Below are 19808 nucleotides of genomic sequence, written 5' to 3' on the forward strand. Positions count from 1 at the left end.
ATCACAGAACAGAGAAGCCGTCTATATTAACCCTCTGTTTTTTAAACTTCTCCCAGGTATATTTTAATACATACTTCAGGAGAAGCATGGCAATTTTTTTTAAATATAATTTTTTATTGAAAAAAAAATTTCCGCCTCCTCCCCGCCTCCCATTTCCCTCCCCGTCCCCCTTTCCCCCCCTCCTCCCTCTCCTCTCCCCCTCCCCCCACTCCTCTCCCCCTCCCTCTCCAGTCTGAGGGGCAGTCAGGGTTCCCTGCCCTGTGGAAAGTCCAAAGTCCTCCCCGCTCCATCATGGTCTAGGAAGGTGGACATCCAAACTGGCTAGGCTCCCACAAAGCCAGAACATGAAGTAGGATCAAAACCCAGTGGCATTGTCCTTGGCTTCTCAGCAGCCCTCATTGTCCGCGAAGCATGGCAATTTTTATTTTATGCAACATCTACTTTTTTTGTTTCTGTTTTATGGTAGAAATGTAAATGCCACATATATAAATAGACTGCTAATATTTCTTAACCTTCACGTTCACACCCAAGAGAATACATTTTTTCCCCTGAAGTAGATTTATTTATTTTATTTTAAAAGAAAGTCAAGTATCATGAGTATAACTCTTGCCTTCCTGGTTTCATTATTCAAACTTGAGAAACATTATTATTAATATGAATGCCTGAAGTATTTCCTTTCAAGAGACCACCTGGGATTTGTTTGTCTGCACAATGACCTAGGTTTCAGTAGTCACATCTTGTGAATGCTGATGGTAAAATTGATGTTTCTGGGCCTTCAGGCAGGATTCATTCTGTTTGCAGCTTAATGGAGACTCTTCCCTTTCTCAATACAATGTCAGTGCCTTCCACTCCTGCTCATCCCAGCTCTATGATCGACTGCTTTTGCCTTACAAAGGCCTAGTTGTTTGAACTGGAAAGGTGGACACAGACTGTGCTTTTGTCTCCTGGCTGCCCTGACCCAAATAATCACACAGAAATGATATTAATTACAACACTGGCATATTCCTAGCTAGCTCTTACATCTTATATGAACACATTTCTATTAATCTATGTATTGCCATGAGGCTGTGGCTAACTAGTAATGTTCTGGCATCTTTCTCCTTCATCAGCTACATGGCGTCTCCTTGACTCCACCTACCCTCTCTATATCCCTATTCAGATTTCCTGCCTGGCTTTATTCTGCTAATACATTGGCCAAAATAACTTTATTCATCAACCAATAAAAGCAACACATATACAGAAGGACATCCCACACCATCTCCCCTTTTCTATCTAATTAAGAAGGAAGGCTTTAACTTTAACATAGTAAAATTACATATTCAAAATAGTTATTAAACAAGAATTATAGTTACAGTATTTAACCTATTTACATTTGGCAAATTAAGGAAAATACTCTATCATCTATCCTATCTTTGTGAGTCTAAAGTTTTATATCTAATTTATCTTTTATCATAACTAAGGAAAACTATAGTTATAACTATCTAGTCTTCAACTCCATCAAAGACCCCAGAAGGATATAATATTACCTAAGTAAACAGGAAATGCATTGTAAGCAACTTCCAAAGTTCTAAATATGACAGAGACATCTTACTGTCTGGACAGTCACTCAAAGTTTTTTTTTTTTTTTTTTTTTTTTTAACATTGGGGCATCCATATTCAGCCTATAGGCCCATAGTATTTGGAAGACTTTTCAGTGAAGCAGGAAATCTGAAGATCTGTTCTGCCTTGTAATGGCAAAGTTCATCAGTTGCTTTCTTCTGTGTCCTGCAGAATGTCTGGCAGTTTCTTCTATGGAGCAGGAACCCTGAAGGACAATCCTGTCTTTTGGAAAGTTCAGTAGTCACTTTTCTGTGGGCCCCACATGTCTAGTTCATATAGCATACCATTAAGCAGTCCAGGAAAAAGAAGTTTCTTGCCCAAATGGCTAGCCTTGCCACAATGACGGCAAATTCCATACTGAGTTTTTTCAATGCCCATCAACCTCTCTAAGGTAATTGTTTTTGCAGAAACAGACATGTCTCATTGTTGAGAAAAGTCTAAATTTTTAAAACATCTTAAATGCCATATTCTGTAGGTCTTTGGAAGGTTTGAAGAATATCTATTTATCTGAATATGTCTCTGTACATCTAGAAAACCTAATATGACTACAGTTTGACTATTATAAATGGCTATCTATTAGTCCATAATTTTAATTATACATTACATTTTAAGTGAGCTGTATAAACATAATACCTTAAACAAGACAGAAAATACATTTAACGTAATTGACCTTAAATTTGTATCAATTAATCAAAGTCCATACCAATGTAGTATTTATTTCTGTATCCTATCTTTTTCTTTAGAGAGAGATTGACTGTGACCATTAACCAATTACAATCAACACCTTTTAAATGAAAACAAACATTTATAAACAATCACTTTGGGAGTTTGGGCATAGTTTTCTCCAAACTACTTCCTGCTGTTTGTTGGGTGAAGTATTTTTAGGGTTCATGGAGACCTTTCGAGGGGGAGAGTCTTGTTCCATCAATCCACATTAGTTTGGAAGGTTCCCATCCTCTGTGGAAACAGAAGCAGAACCTCTTTTCCAAAGTAATATATCCTTAGACCCAAATTTTGAAGTCAAGATACCTTTATGTCGGTTTAGCTTAGCAGCCTGTACAATGAGATGTCTCTCTGTAGTTAGCTCATTCACAGTCAAAAAATTGAAGGAAAACAGAATAATACACATAATCCAGAGTCTTTGTGTATTTTACATTTTTTAAAAAAGATTTATTTATTTATTATGTATACAGTGTTCTGTCTGTCTGTATGCTTGCTGGACAGAAGGGGCACCAGATCTCATTACAGATGGTTGTGAGCCACCATGTGGTTGCTGGGAATTGAACTCAGGACCTCTGGAAGAGCAGGCAGTGCTCTTAACCTCTGAGCCATCTCTCCAGCCCCCTGTATTTTACATCTTTATGTGGCTTTTTAAAACTCTATTTATTTTACTTTTTTTTTTATTTTTTAGTTTTTTGAGACAGGGTTTCTCTGTGTATCTTTGGTTGTCCTGGATCTCACTCTGTACAAGGGTTTTCCTTGAACCCACAGAGTTCTGGCTGCCTCTGCCTTTTAAGTGCTGGGATTAAAGGCGTTCCCATCACACCCAACTACTCTCTTTCTTTTATTTTTAAAGAACTTTCTCTGTCCTTTTTCTTTTCTCTTTCAAGCCTGCATTTATTTTTAAACACACTGTAAACTGCTTAGAGGTTTTCTTTTAATTTTTATTTGAATCTGTTTTTATTATCTATCTTTTTCTGAACACATAAGTTTTTAATCCGCTGCTGCTGTTTCTTTGGAGGGACAGAGAGGCCCAAATTAACTCACAATAAAGACTCTGCTTTTGCATCGGATTTGGTCTCATGGTGATATTTTAGGAATCCCGACTTTGGGCATAACAAGTCACCTTTATAATTAGTTTTGCAAGAAGTCAGAGTGCAGGAAAACACATTGGAACAGATGTTGACTTAATGATACAAAACTCTTAAAATGAGCTAGTAATCCCACTACCAAAGAATATGAAATTAGTATGTCAGAGAGAGAGATCTGCACCCCAAGGTTCATCTAATTTATCCACAAGAGCTGTGGAATTAAGAAGGCAAAGGTTAGTTGGTTGCCAGAGGTTTCATCCACCATGACAGTGAAGGCATGGCAAAGCAGTTCACTTCTTGGTTGAACAGGAAGTAAGATGAGAGACAGGAAATGGTCAGAGGCAATATACCCTCTGAGAGCCCATACTTAGTAACTATTTCCTCCAGCTCTGTCCCATCACCTACGTTTCCAGAACAGCACCACCATCTGTGAATAGAGCAGTCAATGAGGAGCCTACGCGGGGCCTTTCACAGTCAAGTGATAGCGGCATCCACAGAGTCCACTGACAGATAAATAGTAAAGAGCAAGTGATGTAGCCATTTATATCAAAATGGTAAATATGGGGGGTGCAGGCTGGAGAGATGGCTCCCTGGTTAGAGCACTGATTGCTCTTCCAGAGGTCCTGAGTTCAATTCCTAGCCACCACATGGTGGTTCACAATTGTCTATAAAAGGATCTGACATACAGGCATACAGACAGATCAGCCACATCTAAAATATAAATAATTTTTTCAATGGTACATTTATGTAAATAAGCAGATATGACCATGAGAACTCTTTGGGCTTCATGACATGTATAACATGACTGATGACATCAAGCCACATCATGGCCTAGGGGGACAGCCTAAGTATGATCCCTAGAGTCCACCTTTAAAAGTTGGGTGTTATGGCATAAGCTTAGAATCCCAGTGCTAGGGAGGCAGAGACCGGCAAATTCCTGGGACTGACTTCCAGCCAGCCCTGAATGGTGAGCCAAAGGCAACACCTTGTCACAAATATCACAAGGTGGATGGCACAACACTCTGGTCTCTACAAACATGCACACATGAGCACATGAACCCATGCAATACATACAAACCAAATATTCCCACGATATGGGATGTCCTTCTGTATATATGTTGCTTTTATTGGTTGATGAATAAAACTGTTTCAGCCAATGTCTTAACAGAGTAAAGCCAGGCAGGAAATTCAAACAGAGATAGAGAGTAGGCAGAGTCAAGGAGACTTCATGTAGCCACTGAAGGAAAAAAATACCAGAAAATTACTGGTAAGTCACAGACTAGTGGCAATACATAGATTAACAGAAATGTGTTCATTTAAGATGTAAGAGCTAGCTAGGAATGTGCCCGAGCCATTGACCAAACAGTGTTGTAACTAATAGAGTTTCTGTGTGATTTTTTGGATCAGGGCAGCTGGGGAACGAAAGCACAATCTCCATCCACAAATGGCATCCAAACATTTTGCAAGACTCTCCACATAAAGCCTTAGAAAGCTTTGAAGAAAGAAAGTATTCTAAAAAGAAAAGAACAGAGTCAAGCATGGCTTCTTGGAAGCAGCATTTTCTCAGGTGGGCTCTGTTTGCTAGAGACAAGCAGGGGCATGGCTCCTTTAAAAGAGGCTTCCTGACTCAGCATTAGTGGCAAAAACCTTGCAGGTCTTTGAAGAGGCTGTGCCACAAAATACTTAAGTGGTGTTTATGAGCAGCTGGTGGCAGGCTTCTTGGTGGTGGCGTGGATCTAGAAACGCCACAGAGTTATGGCAATAATCATGGCTCTCACCAGTACCTCTGCCATGAACCTAGACTCTCAGAAAGCTAAAGAAGATGGTGGAGATGTCCGCCAAAACTGTAGCTTTAATCCTAGTCATGCCGCTTAGCAGATTAAAACCTTGTGTGCTCAGAAAAACATATATAATAAAAACAGATTCAAATGAAAATTAAAAGGAAACCAAAGATACACAGAGAAACCCTGTCTCAAAGCTGACACAATAATTACTTTCACTTAGTCAGGATTTTCTTGTCCATGGAACCAAATGCTGGAGCAAAGCAACCTAGAAGGAGGTATGATCCATCTGGACTCATGATTTCAAAGGGTGTGGTTCTTGTGGGGAAGGCCTGTCACCACAGCCAGCATCATCCTGGGAGAGGAACACAGCTGGGCCCTGCTACTTAGCTCTTATCATGTCCCAATTACACCACCATACTCTGACTCCTTTGGGATGATTCTATTTGTGATGTCAGGGTTGTCATAAAAACACCTTTTTAAAAAATGGTTTTTGAGACAAGGTTTCTCTGTGCTGCCCTAGCTGTCCTAGAACTTACTCTGTAGAGCAGGCTGGTCTTGAACTCACAGAAATACCTGCCTCTGTCTCCCAAGTGCTGGGATTAAAGGTGTGCACCACTACCGCCCAGCTGTATGGTCCACTGGACTCGTTTTTTGTTTGTTTGTTTTTTCAAGACAGGGTTTTTTCTCTGTGTAGTAGTCCTGGGTGTACTGGAACTAGCTCTTGTAGACCAGGTTGGCCTTGAACTCACAGAGATCTGCCTGCCTCTGCCTCCCAAGTGCTGGGATTAAAGGCAGTCCTCTGGATTCTTGAGACAGTCTCACAGACACCCCCAGAAGTATATGAGCATCTCAGGGCAATCAAGTTGCTATTTCACTTAAACCACCACACCCAGTGTATGCAGAAGGACATAACAGTTACGTGTTTTCTGGTCTTGGCAAATTTGTCATTCAGAACTTGAGTGTACAGGTGGAGAAGGACTCTTTCAACTCTAGGACTCATCAGGTGGTTATCATCACGTTCCTGGTATGTTAATTCACCTGGCCTTCCTTATGTCGTCACCAATGGGAGAATGAGCATCAAGGTTGGGCTCATGCACACAAGTCCTTGGACTCAGTGGTAAAAGCAGATGTCAGTGCTATTGTGTAACAGGCAGGTGAGGGTATCAATGGCAAGAGAGGCACACAGTCTTGCAAACTTGTGTTTGAGGCAGGTGTGGGTACCAGAGGGCCACCTTGTGTGTGGAATGCTGCCTTCACCGGCAGTGCGAAGACACTACCTCTATTGTCCTCAGTTGCTCAAGAGCAGTGTTGTGGTGCGTGTACAGATGGGCAAGAGAGAACCTTGCCCACAAGGCAGGGGTTTATTTAGCTCACAACCTTGATTGATGTGCCTTGCGTCCAGCATTGGTGACAATCACCAAAATCCAGTGGCTAGCTCCACTGGTAGCTTAATCCTGTGCCATCACGTGAAAGAGAGCTGTGCTGGCCAGCAGGGAGCTATCTGCTTGCAGGCTGGCCTTCTAGAACTGAAACCCCAGGATAACCCCATGCATGAGGTCAGGGACTCCCTGAGCCATCTAGAGACTCAAACTTCCTGTTAAGAGCACCCTTAAGGGGCAACCTTGAGTCCATAGGTTCCTTATTGGCTAGGACATCCCATCTCAGTCACCCCTGTAAGTGTCCCTTAGAAGAGGGGACGTCTAATACTTAGAGGAGGAAGGGACTTTACATGCGTGGAACTCTTCCTGCATTTCAGGATTTCCCTGTCCCTCACCAGGTGTCTTGCATTGTAGACACCGTCCTCCTCCGGTGCTAACCCATCCTTTGTGGTGGCCCTAGGAGATAAAGGTTTCATCTCTTTTGTCTTTGCAGCTACTGAGGCACTGAGAGGGTACCTGGTTGCCATGGTAACATGGCAGGCAGTCGTTGTTCTAGTTTGCCTTCTATTGCTGTCCTGACCAAAAGAATCCTGGGGAAGAAAGAGTTTATTTCATCTTACAGTCTGCCACGAAGGGAAGTCAGGATGGAAGTTCAAAGCAGGAGCCGAAGCAGAGACCACGGAGGAACGCTGCTTTCTGGCTTTCTTGCCGTGGCTTGTTTAGGCTGCTTTCATGCACAAGCTAGGCCCACTTGCCTTGGGGTAGCACCACCCATTGTGCTGGGCCTTCCCACATCAATCATTAACCAAGAAAATGTCTATGTGTCATTCTGAGGGAGGCAACTCGGCGGTTGAGGCTTCCTCTTCCCAGATAAGTCTAGGTTTGTGTCAACTTGACAGTCACCAACCGGCAGTATACTAGACCAGTATTTCATCTCCGGTGCCTTGACCCCAGATGGCTGATCCCCAGCCCAACCTCCCCACTCTGCCGTTAATGTCTCCTGATTTGAGCTCAGTCTCTTTCAGCCTCCTGGTCTTGGGGCAGAGAGCAGGCCTGTTTCTCTAGGCCTTCCACAGTGACCTGTCTGCCAGGCTTTCCCATGGATCCAGCTGGCCAAGAACTGAATCTTTGAATCCATGAGCCACAGTAAACTTTCCTTTCTTAAGTAGTTTCCCCAAGTGTTTGGTGACAGTGACAAAGGTGACCTGTTCTCTCAGCGCAGGCCGGTCGGCCTCTCACTGACATTATGCAGCACAGTAAACAGCACAGTGGTTCCTGGTGGATGCTCCACGTGAGGCTGTGTCCTGCTTTCTATTATTTAGTGTGTGTGTGTGTGTGTGTGTGTGTGTGTGTATGTGTGTGTGTGTGTAGTGGGATATGCATGTCACGGCCTCCAAGCAGAGGTCAGAGGTCAGTTCTCTCCTTCAGGTCTCAGGGATGGGGTTCAGGTGGTGAGCATCTGCAGTAAGTGCTTTGGCCCTCTGGGCCATCTCACAGGCCTGAACCTCTGTCTTGCTTTCTTATTTCCACTTCTCCCTCTGCGGTCTCGTAGCCTCTTTCCCTGGACTCTTCACGTCCCTTGTGTCCTTTTGCTGCTCTGTACCTTTCTCTCTATCTAATATTACCCTCTCTTGGTCTCTTTTCTAGGTTTTGAAGACTTTCCCCGCATTGCATGCCTACAAGTGCATGGTTGAATTCTAGGCTCCGACCCGCACGAGAGGGGGAATGTGTGCTTTTTGTCGCCCTGGGCTTGGGCTACCTCGCTCTATGCTTTCCGCATCTATTCGCCTGCAGTTTTCTTGAGTTTATCTTCTTTTTCAGCTGAATTATATTCTGATGTCTAGGTATGAACCGCATTTTCATACCTGCTCGTCTAGGCTGATCTCATTTGCTTGCTGTTGTGAATACGCAACAAAACATGGAAATACAAGTGTCTCTGTGGGAGGGTGCAGAGTCCTTAGGGTGTCCGCCCCAGAGTGCCGTAGCTGGGTCATATGGTAGATGAATTTTTAATTTTTGGAGGACACTCCTCACTGATTTCTATAAAAATGGCCGTCCACATTTCCCTCCACCGAATGCTCTTTTGACCTGACTCTCTCTCTCCCACTTCAGCCTTGCTCTCTTTACAAGTGGGTTTTCATTTTATTTATTTGATGTTAGTTTGTGCTCGCAGCATGATTTTGGTCTTCCCTTATTTAAATGAATGTCAAGCTGCTTAACGACAAATGTTAGAAAGAAAGATGGGCAGACGAGGTGGTCACATGCTCAAGACCCCCGAAGGGCAGACCCTGGGCAGATGCTCTCCGAAGACTCCTGTGGTAAAAGTTCCATGTGGCTGTCGCCTTGGGAACCTCGTTTTGGGACCCCTGAGGTTGACTTTCCGACTGTGCTTCAGACTGTCTCAATTCGGTAGCTTTGAAATAACTGTTTTTCCCTCGTGTGTGTGTGTGTGTGTGTGTGTGTGTGTGTGTGTGTGTGTGAGCTGTTTCATGTTCTGAGCAGAGAGAGCCTAAGATTAATGGCCGCACAGAGGTTGCGAGGCCTGGGTACTTGAAATACGCTGAATCTGGCTTTCTCCTTACCTCCATCCTGCCCAAACATGGCTTTAAATTTGGTAGTTACCATGTCATCACCAGCCCCTAAGAAGACACAGCAGCTCTGCCCCGAGCCTGCAAGAGATGGAAAAACCTACAGTCAGTGTCTCCGTCCTCATGTGTCTGGAGTGGCGGAAGCAAGCAGGGATTTCCAAACAAAGAACTTGTCTGAATACGGGAAGTGATGGAGGGTCGAAGTCTTGATGTTCCCTGAGAAGAGAAAGATGTTGCAAAGACTAAGCCGTGCCATTTCACTCGCCGTAAAGGAGAGCCGATAATGAAGACGGTGGCGCGGACGAGAGCACCCCGATGTAAAGGACTACATTCTAAGCACAGTTGATTTTATTTGCAGCAAACCCGAGAAGGTATTTTCTGGAAATAGGTCAAATTCTGGGCGCTTTCTATACGTAGCGTGCCTCACTAGAGGGCGCTATTTAGTTGTGTATTTAACGTTTTCCTTTTTACAAAAATAATAATAAAAATGACGATAGGGCTATGAATTCTGATACAATTCTTGTTGAACATGTTATGAGATTTTCTCCCAGACATTGTTTTATTTTTCAGCTTCTATGTGTGAAATCCCATTTTAAGAAGTAAAACATGACCCCAAATCTGTCCGTATGTGTGAAGTCCCCGTGGCACACTGGCACGACAGAGGCAAAAGACATAAGTTTAAATTACTGCAATCCCATAGGTCTTTGGGCTATTGTTTCTCTATATACATTACCACTCAAAGGAAATAAATTGTAAATATTAATTCTGTCCGCTTGCTCGCCTAAATCCTTTGTGAAGAGACAAAAGAGAGGCCGTGTGGTCTGGGGATGAGATTCTGTCCAGTTTTCCAGGGACTTTGTTATCCGAATCATTTCCAGTACAACCTTTCAATTTGTTTTTCAGGAGTCTGTGTCTGAAGCTCATTCTGCCCACACAGTAACTCTGACCCTTTTCTCTTTTGATTCTTATTCTGGCTTCTTTGTCTTTCTCTTTAGACTCAACTCAGACCCTGCTGCATGAGACACCGTCATTTTAAAAATTGCATCAAGTCACACCACCTCCAAAAAAGGCAAATGAGAATCTCTCCATGGTCAGGAAAGAAAACAACACAAATCAATGGCTTGCCTTCCTTCCTTCCTCTTCCTTCCTTCCTTCCTTCCTTCCTTCCTTCCTTCCTTCCTTCCTTCCTTCCTTCCTTCCTCCTTTTTCCCCTCCCTCCCTCCCTCCCTCCCTCCCTCCCCACTTTCTTGCCTTTTTTTTTTTTTTTGAGATAGGGTCTCTCTACAAAACCCTGACTCTTTTGGAACTAGCTCTGTAGACCAGGCTGGTCTTGAACTCACAGAGATCCACCTGCCTCTGCCTCCTCAGTGCTGGGATTAAAGGTGTGTACCACCACGCTTGGCATTTTTCTTAATTTAACTTGTCTCACTGTATTCCACATTTCTGAAGCTGTTATAGTTTAGAACTCAAGTCTCCGTTGAGAGTGATAGGGCAGGCACGCGAAATTTAGGTCCCTAAGTCTAAAGAAATGGATTTCTGTGCCAGGCAAGGGTTTCCATCATAGTGTGCTTGAGAAATCTTTCCTGAAATCATTAAAAAAAATTTTCTAAGTATCCATGTAATGCATGGACAGATGTTTTGGCAAAATTCAAGCAATAAACATTCCATCATTGACTTATTTTGTGTATGTAACACTTCTGTATATGCATATGTGCCTTGGTGCGGTTTCTGTAGGTGTTCATGTGCTTGTGGAGGTCGAGGGCACCTTCAGGGGTGTTCCTTAGAGCTGTCCACCTTCCTGTTTCAGACAGGGTCTCTCCTTGGTACCCGGCTTGCTTGTAAGTTCAGGCTGCAGTGAGCCTCGGAATGTTCCCGTCTCTGCCTTTCTGACGCTGGGAATACAAGTCGCTGTCACTGCTTTGGACATTGATGTGGGAATGGACCTCAGGCCCCTGTGCTTGTGGCAAGCATTTTATCTGCTGCACTTTCTCCCAGTCCCTCATCACACATTAAAAGAGTTGTATTTTTATTAATGTGTGTGTGCACATGCGTGCATGTGTGTGTGTGCGTGTGTGTGTGTAAGTCACATGTTTGCAGGCGCCTGTAGAGGCCCTCTTTAAGAACAGCCAGTGCTCGTAACTGTGGAGCCACCTCTCCAGCCCCAGGCGAAGTTTTTAAATAATGGTTCGTGTTGTTCCACATGCTCCCACTGTCCCCTCTGTCCCCTCTGTCCCCTCTATCCCTGATTGGTCACTGCAGGATCACTAGAAATGTTGCCCGTCTCCCCAGATTCACCTCTTCTCTCCCTCTCCCCCTCTTTGCACACCCTTTCATCCTCATCCTCTGACTTCTCCCTCTCCACATTCAGTCACATGGCAACCGCTGAGCCACTCCACCATCTGCTCTGGGAGGATGCTGATTCGTGCCCCCATCTCACCCTCTGGGTGCTGGTGCTCCCCTTTACTCCCCTCTGTGGGCACAGACGCTACTGAACTTAGATGTATTTTTTGTTTCAAGCCACAGATACTCATAGATTTGGCTTCTCTTTTTAGCCGACCAAACAAACAGATAAACACACAAATGCTGATCACCTTCAGGTTAAAAATTGTAAGATGCAGGGCTGGAGGGGGGTCTTGGAGGTTAAGCACACTGGCTGCTTTTCCAGAGGACCTGGGTTCACTTCCAGCCTCCAGTCAGAGATCTGCTGATCTCTCTCTCTTGCTCTCTCTTTCCTCTCTCCCACCCCTCATTTGGCCTCTACAGGCCCTGCGCACATATATTACATACAAACATGCAGACAGACTCATACACATAAAATAGAACCCATACAAAAGGTTGGGCGTGGGTTGCCTGTTTGTGACCCTAGCTGAAGAGGTGGACACAGGAGGATCCCTGGTGTTTGGTCAGGCCTAGCCTCCTTGGTGAGCTCCAGACCAATGAGAGAGTGTGTGTCAGAAACATGGTACCTGGTTCCTGGAGAGCAGCACCTGAGGGTGACTGACCTCTGCCCTGCACACACTTGAGGTTCCTCATGAATGTGCACTCATGTACACACATGTACACGCATAAAACAAAACCCCATTGAAGTGTGTGCAGCTGGTAGAACACTCAGAAAATAAAACACTTTAATAAATAAATAAATAAAAATTAAAAAAAAGAAAATAAAACAGAACAACACACCCAGGAACGTCCCATTAATTTGAACCCCCAAAGGGAACATGACCACAGTTCTAAGGTAGCGTGTGTGTTTTTCTCCATACATGTTTTGTGCCGGCGGGACCCACATATGTCAGCACTGGGAATCTGTAATGTGACTGCCTCAGCCAGCAAGGGTGAGGACAGAGGCCCCTCCTGCCACTGGGAAGGTGCCCCTTAAAGATGCTGAGTCCTAGTTCCCGCCAGGGAGACAGTGCGTGGTCCTCAGGGCAGAAACAGATCTGTCTTGATCACATCTCGTTCTGCTCTTCAGAGGAGCCTTGGATTCACAGTCTCTCTGCCTCAGCCCCAAAGTAGTGAGGCCCCAGGTGTGCACCACGATACCGGCTTTCCTTTCCTTTCCTTTCCTTTCCTTTCCTTTCCTTTCCTTTCCTTTCCTTTCCTTTCCTTTCCTTTCCTTTCCTTTCCTTTCCTTTCCTTTCCTTTCCTTTCCTTTCCTTTCCTTTTGTAGTTCCTGGAGTATATGTTTGTCCAGTCTCCATGTAGCATAGAAGTCAAACAGATTGAGTGTAAGTATCAGAACATGCTCACACCTGTCTATGTCTGTCAAGACGTTAGTCAGCACCACAAGAAACCTCACAAAGGTCGCTCATACCTGTGAGGAGGAATGGGAGGGGCAGCCAAGGGTTCCGACTTAGGAAAATGTTTCTACTCATTCTTTAGGGAAAGTTTAGCTTCTTTGTTTACTTTCTGATGTTTTTCTAAAGTATTTTTCTTTTAAAAACATACAACATTTTTTCTTCTACCCTCTTTCTCTCTGTGATATAGCACATGTGTGGACGTCAGAGAACAAATTTTGAAAGCCATTTCTTTCCTTCTGCTCTGTGGGCTTTAGACATTAGATCCAGATCTTCAGGCTTGGCAGCAGGAGGCTTTTACCTGGTGAACCATCTTGCCAGGTCTTAATGGGTTAAGCGGCCAAGGGTGGGGATTGTATTTGTTTGAGAAGGCTCACCTTGCATCTTGGGAAACTTACCCTCTCCCCCACTAAGGGATTGTCCTGGCCACTAAGGGATTGTCCTGGCTAGTCTTTTTCTTTTTTCTTTTTTTAAATTTATTTTATTTATTTATTATGTATACAATGTTCTATCTGTGTGTATGCCTGCAGGCCAGAAGAGGGCACCAGACCTCATTACAGATGGTTGTGAGCCACCATGTGGTTGCTAGGAATTGAACTCAGGACCCTTGGAAGAACAGGCAATGCTCTTAACCGCTGAGCCATCTCTCCAGCCCCCTGTCCTGGCTAGTCTTAAGTCAACTTGACTGAAGCTAGAATCATCAGAGAGGAGGGAGCCTTGGTTGAAAAAATGCTCCTCTAAGATTGGTTTGTAGGCAAGCCTGTGGTACATTTTCCTAATTAGTGATTGACGTGGGATCCAGCCCATTGTGGGTGGGGTTATCCTTGGGCTGGTGGTTCTGGGATCTGTAAGAAAGCAGGCTGAGCAAACCACGGGGAACAAGCCAGTAAGCAGCACCCCTTCATGGCCTCTGAATCAACTCCTGCCTCCAAGATCTTACCATTTGAGTTACTGTCCTGACTTCCTTCAGTGATAAACAGAGACGTGAAAATGTAAACCAAATAAACCCCTTCCTCCTCGACTTGCTTTTTGGTTTGCAGTCTACAGGGCAGGAGTCTGGTGGGGTCGTGACACTCGCTCGAGCCACTCTGTGCAAAATCTTAGAAAAAAAAACCCAAACTTTTGATAAAGTTGTTTTTCATACAGATTGTCTGGGAAAAAAAATTTCTACCCTTTCACTCAAAGTAGTTTGAGTGGTTTGTGTTGCGTGCAGCTCCAAATCCCGACTTTAAAGTGGCATTGGAGAAATGGCAGGAGCGGCTGAGGAGATGGCGCAGCGGGTCAAGGGCTTTCCACCAAGTCTGATGGCCTGAGTTCAGTGCCTGGGACCCACATGGTAGAAGGAGAGAACCCACTCCCCTAAGTTGTCCTCTGACCACCACATCGAGCTGTGGCATGTGGACCTCCCTTGACAAACGCACAAATAAATACATAAATTTAAGTTAAAAAAAAAAAAGGAGGAGTAGGAGGGGAGAGAAAGAGACAAGATGAGGTGCCCGTGGTGTAATCTGCACTCAACAAATGTCCCTATGGACTCTTGGTACAGTAATAAAATCTAATAGCCTCAAGCAATTCATAGAATCCATTAAACGTTTAAAATTACGCAGGCGCGGTAATTACAAACTTCAAATAAAATTAAGTTCCACTTTTACCCGGGATGGAGTCCTCAGTGCTGGTAAGGGGGTGGGGAAGGAAACACCCGAGGTCCCGTCAAAGCAAACTTGGCGGAAGAAGTTCCAGGAGCAAGCTCTGCAATGTTCCACTTGCCTGGGCTTCACCTGCAGGGATCCTCAGGGAAGTTTGGACCCGGGCATGAGAGGGGCGTGGAGGATGCCCTGGACCCGGGCATGAGATGGGCGTGGAGGATGCCCTGGACCCAGGCATGAGATGGGCGTGGAGGATGCCCTGGACCCGGGCATGAGATGGGCGTGGAGGATGCCCCCTTGCACTCTTGCTTGTATAGTGAAGCACTCGGCTGCCCATCAGTGGGACTGCTGCTGTAGACTATCTCACAGTGTTTGTGTAGTTAGTGACACTCATTCCCATGGAGAAAGTGGTATTTAACTATCGACATGGAAATGTGCCCATAGCTGTTAATAACCGGTACATATTTGTTGGAATTTAATGGGGTCTTGACAAAGTGTTTTTCTCTCTTTCTTTTTTTTTCTTCATTTAAGTTCTAAGTCAGTGGAGCGATAGGTGCAAAAGCCATCCAGATGGATGTGGAAATTTCAAGTTCTCACTAATGAAAGTTTTTTTTAAAGGTGTGATTTATTTTATTTTATTGTATGTGTGCCTGAGTATATGTTCCATGTGTGTGAATTACCCACTAAGGCCAGGAGAGGGCGCCAGAACTCCTGGAACTAGAATTACAGATGGTTGTGAGCCACCATGTGGGTTCTGGGAACTGCACTCTGCTAATCTGCAAGAACACCCAGTGCACCTCACCACTGACCTTAGGAAAGTTTTATTGAAATATGCAACTTATGCACAAATCCTCACAGACCTGGCTTGGGTCACACCTGTCAAAGATTCCATATTTCTGGTGCAATGGGACAAAGGGGACAAGTTACAACTTTTCTTTTTGTCTTAGTTGGAAAATTTGGATCATCAGTTTTGACCCATTATCAGATAATGCATACCTATGTGGCGTGTCACTGTGATCATGGTCCCTTCAAAAGGAAACATGTGGCACAGAGAACAAGTGTTCCTGATATGTAGATGGCTCTTCTATTATTGCCATGCCTGCTGGTCCTTTGAAGTGTACTGAGTGGACTTATTTTCTTTGGACTAAGGGAGAGAGGAAGAGAGAGGAGAGAGAGAGGAGAGAGAAAGGAGAGAGAGGGAGAGGGAGAGAAGAAAGAGGGAGAGAGAGAGAGAGGAGAGAGAGAGAATTTTTGCCTCTAACACTGTCACATGTTTTTATTAAAATAATATTTATTGTGCTGGGCAGTGGTGGTGGCTCACTCAGCACTCAGGAGGCAGAGGCAGGAGGATCTCTGAGTTTGAGGTCAGCCTGGTCTACAGAGCCAGTTCCAGGACAGCCAGGGCTACAGAGAGAAACCACGTCTTGAGGAAAAACAAACAAACAAACAAAGCATTGACTTAAAAACAGCTAATAATTTTATTTATTTGTTTTGGTGAGGAAGAGCACTGAAACAAATTTCCATTAGGAAATGAAGTTTCTGTTCATTTTCTGAGTCATTCGTAGGTCCTGTAAGCGGTGTCTTTCGAGGGCAGCAAGTGTCATTCATGATAAAACAGGGGGCAGTAACAGTGTCTCTGGAATGAACATGGTCGCTGGGGCTTGTCGACTTCCTGTGTCTGGGTGGAGGCTGAGGTCTCCCGAACTCCTTGCGTCTCAGCTGCAAACTTTTCCCATCTCTCAGCACCCCTCACGCTGTGGCAGAAGCTGGGCTCCTCACATGGGTTTACCGACCTGGGCAGGTGGCATCAGGGGGGACAGTAAAGCCTCCTCTCCACCTTAATTCTTTGGGGGACTCCCAGGCTGTAAATCTGGAATTTGGTGGGCCTGCCTTCTAGATTTTACTAGGTAGGGGATTGTTTGTGAAGCAGTTTAGCCACACTCAAAAGAAAATACCAAAAAAAAAAAAAAAAAAAAAAGCCCACCCAAAAACCACCGGAAAAAAAAAAATAAAGAATAAGGCAAGGAGTAGAGGTTGCAGGGTCCCGTGGAGAGGGTCCAGTTCTGGAATCCAGCTGTATCAGAGGCTAGCTCTGCCCTTTTAAGTTTCCTGATTTTCATTTTCTTCTTTTGAAACAGAGTCTCATGTAGCCCAGGCTGGCCTAGAACTCCCTGTGCAGAAGTTGCTGTGTAGCTGAGGATGACTTTGAGATGCTGGCTCTCCTGAGGGCTGGGGTAACAAGTGTGCGCCGTCATACCTGTTTTATGCAAACTAGAGATAGAACCCAAGGCTTCTTGTGTGCAAGCCAAGCACTCTACCCACTGGGCTTTACCTCCAGCCTCTATGTTTGGTATTTTTACCCTTTTTTTGGAGTCTATTAACCTCTCTTTCTATTGTGTGGTCACTTGAGATAGGATTTTTTGTCCCTCTCCTTCCAGTTTGGCCACACCTAACAGTAGTCTGTCGTCATGTTATTGTTTCTCTTCCATGGGCATGGGACCCAAGCTCCTGGAGTGTCGTCTGGCTGAGACCTCCTAGCTCTCACCTTAGACCAGCACCACCCCAAAGCTGCTCGGCACCGCCATTGGGAAATCACTCCCATTCCACACTAGCTGAGCTCCAAGTCGGCAAGCTGGGCTCCTCCACCCTGTTCGTGAGTGTGACTCTGTCACTCCTGGGTCCCAAGCTGAGAATCTTCACTGAACTTGGGCAAGAGGAAGAGAAATGTTTCCTCAAACAGATTGCTTTTGGATTTGGCATTTTTAATGAGCTCTTCCCAAGTTGGTTTCTGTAACCTCTGTGGGTTATTTATTTGATCACACACGGCTTAGATGCAAGATGGCTTTGATTTGGTTTCTGGGTGACTGGTATGAACCGCATCATTAGGCAGTTGGAGGAGGTCTGGCTAATTATGCAAAATGAAAGGGAAAGGCTGCACTGCCTCTCCTTTGGAAAACATGCTTTGCTGGGCCCTGGATGAGCTTGCGCAAACGCGCCACTAGCAAAACGTGGCAGAGGCAGATGAACCTGGTACAGCCAGTTTTACCAAGTGCCTGCGTGACAAAAATATCTTCAAAGGGAGTTCTATCAATTTTATTAAGCTACATTGTGCACTTTACACGACAAGCGTATCAAGCACAATAGCATTTGAATTAGCAATCAAGTTTTAATAGTATTTGACACTTCCCCACCTTGTACTGGCAGAAGCTGTCTCTCTGAGGGAGATGCCATGCAGGGAACAGTCAGCCCCCAGCAGAGAGATGGGTGGTGTCCGAAAGTTCGTGGATAGTTTTGAGAGCACAGCACGCTGTGGGAAGAATGGTATTTTGCACCCAGGGCTGTCTCAGGAGAGTTCATTTAGCCCATTTTGGTCAATGAGAAGGCTTTGTGGAGATGGGGAGACGGCTCGGCAGATAAAGCATTTGCTTGGATGCTAGGTGGGTGTGGTGGCTGCTGGTAGTCCCACCCTGTGGGAGCTGGAGCTAGAAGAACCCTGAAGCAAGCGGGCTAGATTGATGGGCTCAGGTGGAGGGCTCTGGGTCGATGTAGAAGGTGGAGAACCAAAAGGTTGAAAAAGATACCTGAGACCAACTCCTGGCCTCCACATGCCTGCAAACACACACACACACACTCACACTCACACACACATGCAAACAAACACAAACCACCATCACCCCACTCCACCCTACCTCACACCACATATGCCAAATAAAGAGGCTGTATTTGCAAATCTCAGAGGCAGTTTAAGTGAAATAGAGCATACTGGAAGGGTATTGGGGATTCTCAATCAGTGGGAAGGTTGAGGATCCAAACTTCCCACAAGGCAGCCCCAGAGTGCTTAGAGCAATGCTGTAGGACTGGCTGTCATAGTTTCTGCTGTAGTTATGACTACTGAAAACCTGCTTCTCTTTTTCTCCTCCTTGGCAGGGGCCTCTTATCTCCCCTAATCTCATGGCATTGCCTCCAGACATGATTGTTGTTTTCATTTTAAAAATTACATTTATTTATTTTCTTCCTCCCTCCCTCCCTCCCTTCCCCTCACGTGTGTGGGTCAGAAGAAAACTTGAGAGTCAATTTCCTTCTTCCATTGTGTGGGTCCTGGGGCTTGAACTCAGGTTGCCAGGCTTGTCTGCTGCAGGTGATGGCGCCCGATAAGGCAGCCCACTGACCTAAGACACCAGGTTCCTGGGCTTCCACCTCTCACTTCCTCATTGAGTCCCCTCCTACTTCTCAGGAGTTCTATCTTCTGAGCGTGTCTGCAGTCTGACCATGCTCACTGCCCCTCAGTAATACTTCGGGCTCAGAGTTTGCACACACAGAACCCTGTTTCTTCTCACTGGCTGGTGTTGCTGTGGTTCACCTGGCCTTTCCCTCATGGTCTCAGTAGGACAGCTGCACATCCAGGCTTCCTGGTTCTGTATTTAAGGGAAGGAAGGGGCTTCACTGGTGGGGGTGGGGAATGGGGTGAAGGCATTTGGACTTTTCACGTGACTCTCAGGGGTAGTGATTACTAGAACATTCAGATTTTTGCCTGGGATGTCCCCAAACCCCAGCGCAGGGGATGTTGGGATGGTTTTGACCTTTTTCGCTGGTGACTTATGAGGGTTGACTATCAGAGGCTCAGGAGGCTACAGTGTGGCACATTGTGGGGAGGGAACTTGGCTTGGAGGAGCTGAAGATGGGTAGGCACCTGCACCGGCAGATGTCACCTCCCAGGCAGGTGGTGGCAGGCTGGAAGCAGAGATGGGTATCGTGTTCAGGTAGCTGAATGGCTGATTGCTGGTTCAAAATGGCTCGGAGAACTGTCTAAGAAGTACAAATCAGAGGGAAAAGGAAGTAGTGTCTCTTGACTGTTGCGAAGGCTTGTATGTGTGTGTGTATTGTTGTATAAAAGACAACATGTTAACAGCAAAGCTTACAAGCAGACATAGAGAACTTGGGGCTCATGGGCATGGGTGCTGATAATGTCCGATGGCGTAATAACAATGGAACACAAAAATGAGAATGGCCATATGGGATAACGAGCCCATTCTCAGGTATTTATCTCCAAAGAATTGAAATCAGAATTTTGCAGAAGCTCGTGTTTTCCCGATGGCATTATTTGCAGTATCCAGGTTCTGAAGAACGCTTAAGTGTCTGTTGCTATATGAACAGATAAGGAAACATGACCTATTCACACAGTGGACCATTACTCAGCCTCGAGGAAG

The sequence above is a fragment of the Alexandromys fortis genome, unplaced genomic scaffold (assembly GCF_014885135.2).
Source record: "Alexandromys fortis isolate MF-2015 unplaced genomic scaffold, M_Fortis_MF-2015_v1.1 scaffold_81, whole genome shotgun sequence".
Lineage (NCBI taxonomy): Eukaryota > Metazoa > Chordata > Mammalia > Rodentia > Cricetidae > Alexandromys > Alexandromys fortis.